The sequence below is a fragment of the Babylonia areolata genome, chromosome 7 (assembly GCF_041734735.1).
Source record: "Babylonia areolata isolate BAREFJ2019XMU chromosome 7, ASM4173473v1, whole genome shotgun sequence".
NCBI classification, from domain to species: Eukaryota; Metazoa; Mollusca; class Gastropoda; order Neogastropoda; family Buccinidae; genus Babylonia; species Babylonia areolata.
This window is the reverse complement of record NC_134882.1, coordinates 45617425-45622424: the sequence shown is the minus strand read 5'-3', so window position 1 is coordinate 45622424 and position 5000 is coordinate 45617425. Positions and strand designations below refer to the sequence as shown.

General features: G+C 40.3%; 1 protein-coding gene across 1 annotated transcript in view; it reads left to right on the top strand.

Annotated features, from left to right (window-relative positions):
* The window catches only part of LOC143283855 (glutamate receptor-like), a 341357-nt gene that overhangs the window by 210350 nt on the left and 126007 nt on the right, over window positions 1-5000 (top strand). The gene's annotated exons all lie outside the window — the stretch shown is intronic.

Here is a 5000-nt window from a genome sequence, read left to right as displayed (position 1 = left end):
GCGCGCAGGTACCACAAGCACCAGGAAACGCCCGCTGTGCGCATGCACACATGCGCACACACAGACACAGACACACACACACACACACACACACACAGACACACACACACACACACACACACACACACACACACACACGTTATTTTTCTCTCTTTTTCTATCAGTCTGTCTCACTCTGTCTCTCTCTGTCTCTCTCTCTGTGTCTGTGTCTGTCTCCGTTTTCTCTCTATGTCTGTCTCTCTCTGTCTCTCTCTCTCTCCCCCCCCTTCCCCTCCCACCTCTCTCTGTCGTTCAGTTACACGTACAGTGAAAAGACTTAAAAGTAAACAAAGAACACAAACGCGCATACACACGGAAACAGACACACACAGACACACAGACACAGACACAGACACACACACACACACACACACACACACACACACACACACACACACACACACCAAAAAGGAGTGTCAATAATTACAACAAAAACAGGAAAATAAGTATTAATCAAATATCTGAAAGAAGGGAATCGACATAACGTTGTTTTTTTGTTGTTGTTGTTTGTTTTTTTGTTGTTTTTTTTGTTTGTTTTTTGTTGTTGGTTGTTGTTTTTTTGTTGTTTGATATTTTGTCGTTGGTTTTTTGTTGTTGTTGGGTTTTTTCAGCAAATTGAAAAGATCAGTGAGTCAACCACGAGGTTTGGAAAATGCAAGTGCAATTTCATAGCAGAAATTTCCAATTGCAATTTTTTTTTTTTTTTTTACCCCATCAGACGTTGGCACAATCGAATCGTCAGTGCCATTTCCTGACAGTTTTTTTTGATAAGACTGGGATTATCAGAAATGCGGGCATCATTGTTATTTATCTATTGATTGATTGATTTTTATTTATTTTCTACTTGCGATTTTACCAGACTTTACCGGGTAGTGTAACAGACATTTGGCAGCAAAGCAAAAGTAGACGTAGGCTCGCAAAACTGATTCAGAGCAACCCTTTGAAGCCACAGTGTTACCAAGAGAATGAATGAACGAATGAATGAATGGTTTATTCATTATAGGCCAAGGCCCATAAACGAAGAGGTTTGTAACAACATAATCATACCGTCACACACACACACACACACACACACACACACACACACACACACACACACACACACACACACACACACACACACACACACACACACATTGGTATACAGTCTGTTACGAGCACAATGTCTCTCTTATTTTAAATGCTCGATACAAAAAATACACATATTTGTTTGACTACTCTTTGATTTGTTGAAGACAAAGACATTAGCATACTAAAAACGGAAGAGAAAGAATTGCCTATGATAATTTTCGGGAATAAGCTATCGTCTTAAACTCTGTTTCACGGGACATACTAGGACAATAATGTACTTCATCTTCTTTGCAATTTCCACAAAGTGGGCATTTCAAGTTTTTTTTCGGTTTAGGTTTTATACCTATAGCGATGAACACGAATATAACGTAATTTGGATTACAGCACGATTTAGATTTGGAGATGGATACGGTCTGACGAAATGCAAAGTCCCAGTGAGCATAGAGTACGTTTGAAACCATTCGATGGTCTGAATGTGGAGCAGTCCTTTGAAGCCACGGCGTTAGCGATATATATATATATATATATATATATATATATATATATATATATATAGAGAGAGAGAGAGAGAGAGAGAGAGAGAGAGACAGACAGACAGACAGACAGACAGACAGACAGACAGACAGACAGACAGAAAGACAGACAGAGACAGAGAGAGAGAGAGAGAGAGACAGCGGAGAGACAGCGAGAGACAGAGACTGTTCCAGAGAAATGAAGCGCGCGGCGATATTGAGCCTCAATTTTAGGCATGCGACGATTCTCCAAATGAAATGAATTGTTCGGCTCAGAGTTTGACCGTGGCATTACGACAGTAACGTAGTTCACGATTGGTCGAACTTCCCGAGGCGTTAAATCCCACTACAAGGGGAAATGACGTCAGAAAACAAACAAACACACAAACAAACATCAACAAAAACCTCTCCTCGCCTGTATCGGCACTGACGCAGTATATCGCCGGGGAAGCAGTTTTCAGTTTCAGTTTCAGTAGCTCAAAGAGGCGTCGTCACTGCGTTCGGACAAATCCATATACGCTACACCACATCTACCAAGCAGATGCCTGACCAGCAGCGTAACCCCAACGCGCTTAGTCAGGCCTTGAGAAAAATAAAATAATAATAATAATAATAATAATAATAATAATAATAATAATAATAATAATAATAATAATAATAATAATAATAATAATAATACATAAATACATTTAAAAAAAAAACAATTACTAGTACTAATAATAATATTATAAGGCGCAAAAATTGATGAAGTCAACTATAGGCGTACAAAAACATAATAAAATAAATAAGCAATGAATGTTAATAAACTAATTTCTTATCATTTACCTATCTATCTATCTATCTGTCTATCTATCTATCTATCTATCTATCTATCTATCTATATGTCTGTCTGTCTGTCTGTTTATTCATTCATTATCTTCATTATCAGTGTCATTATCAATATCATTGCTATTCTTTATTTCGTTATATGTCACGTATTTATCTATCATATTTTTGTTTCTCCCCTAGGCCAAAGCGCGTTGGGTTACGCTGCTGGTCAGGCATCTGCTTAGCAGATGTGGTGCTGCTAGCATACGTATACGAATTTGTCCGAATGCAGGTACACTTCTTTGTTCACGCCTCGACATTCTGAGTGAAAACTGGCTGGGGTGCTGAAGATTGTTTTCTTAACTAGAGGCTGAGCTAGCTCTCTCTCTCTCTCTCTCTCTCTCTCTCTCTCTCTCTCTCTCTATCTATCTATCTATCTATCTATCTCTATCTCTATCTCTCTCTCTCAGGCCCATAACTACAAAGTAGTCACTGGGGGGAAACCTGAGGACCGCAGACGCAACCTCCCTTCTCCATCTGTCTCTGTCAGCAGCCGCCGGCAGCAGCTCACGTGTATGGAGTCCGGTCCATTGTTTGATGTTCTCATGCCAGTTCTTCCGCTGTCGTCCTCTTCTTCTCCCGCCCTCGATGGTGCCTTGCATGATTGTTTTGGACAGACTGGTGTGTCGAGTGTTGTGCCCAAACCATATCAGCTTGCGTCTCTTCACAGTTGAAAGGAGAGGTTCCTGAGGTCCAGCAAGGTTCTTAATTCTGCTCCGTACATATTCATTGGCTGAGATACGCGGTCCATTTCGGGGAATAAAATCCCCGTCAGTGGGTTTCACTTTGGTATTTGGTATTTATGTACTATATTCAATATATTTCTTTGTTGTTTCTTTCTTTCTTTCTTTCTCAATTATCAGTGTATATATTTATCATACAGACATACATGTTTTATATGAGATTACTGTATCGAATTTTGCTTTTCTAAAAGACTACCAAGGAAAAAAAAAACCAAACCACCAAAAAACAAGAAAGTAAAAACTAAATTTCTATCTTTTTTTTTTCTTTCTTGATTGCTTCCGTATGAATTGTATATGTTTTATATTTCTTTCTTTCTTTCTTTCTCAACTGTCAATGTATATATTTATCATACAGGCATGTATGTTTTATATAAGATTACTGTATCGAATTTTGCTTTTCTAAAAGGCTATCAAGAAGGAGAAAACAAAAAGAGAAATAACTAGATTTCTTTCTTTTTTTTCTTGATTGTTTACACATGTATTTAACACACACACACACACACACATATATATATGTATGTATGTACATACATATGTGTGTGTGTGTGTGTGTGTGTGTGTGGGTGTGTGTTTCTTTCTTTCTTTCTTTCTTTCTTTCTCAGTTGCCAATGTACTTATCTATCATACAAATATATGTTGTATACTTCTTTTGGGTAAGGTTGCTGCATCAAATTTCACTTTTCTCATAGACAATTAATAAGAATCTTTCTCTTTCTCTTTTTTTTTGTTGTTGTCTTAATTGTTTAGGTATGTATTCATTATACATATATTTATGTTTCCTATTGTTTTCTTTCTTTCTTTGTTTCTTTGTTTCTTGTTGCCTGTGTCTGTATTCATATCAAACGCACTGCTTACGTTTCCGGAGAACCGTGTGTTATCGTGAAGGGATTTCACCGGAGAGCGCGACAAAAATTGTTTGAAGCCGTCCATTGCTCCCTGATCTCTCGGGAAATTTGATCTCTGTGAAGCTGGCAAACAGTTTTTGTCTCTTTAGGATAAAAAAAAAATTGAAAAAAAAAAAAACCGTCTGTATCCCGCAAAGGGCTCTTGGGAATCTGCTGAAAGTTTGGTTGTTTTTTTTTTTGGATGGAGCGGACAGCAGAAAAAAACAAAAAACAAACTGGAGATGGCATCCTCTCTTACGCAATGCTGCTGCTGCTGCCTCTACGTATTAGCAGTAATTTGTTTGGGGGGGGCGGGGGGGGGGAAGTCGAGGAGAAGAATAAAAAAGAAAAAGGGAAAAAAAAAAAAAAAGAGGATGCGCTGGTTGGAATGACTGGGTGGGGGGAAGTTTGCGTGCAATAGAATTGATGGAAGATTGTTCACGTTTGAGAATAACTCGAACCCCCCCCCCCCCCCCACCAACCCCCCTCCCCCCCCGCCCCCGCCCCCACCCCACAACCTCTCAACCCCCATCCCCTAACCTCCGCTCGCCCCCCCCCACCCCCAGCCCACCCACCCACCGCCCCCCTCCAGCCCCCCCGCCCCCCCCCCCCCCCCCCCCCCCGCTTTCTCATCTGAACTCCATTTCCACCCTTGATACTTTGTTGGTTTGTTTTCTGGCAGGGGTAGAGGGCGTCGTGGTGGAATGGAGCGATAGGGTTTAGAGTGAGGGTGGGCTCTCTTTGTTTGTTTGCCCTTCCATTACTGTCTCTCCAATGTCAACGCTTTTAAAACTCTGCACCGTTATTCCTGCTGCTGCAATTTGCTTCAGTCTGCAGGTCCGTCGTTTTGATTCTGATCCCTACCGACACCTGAGTTTCGTCAA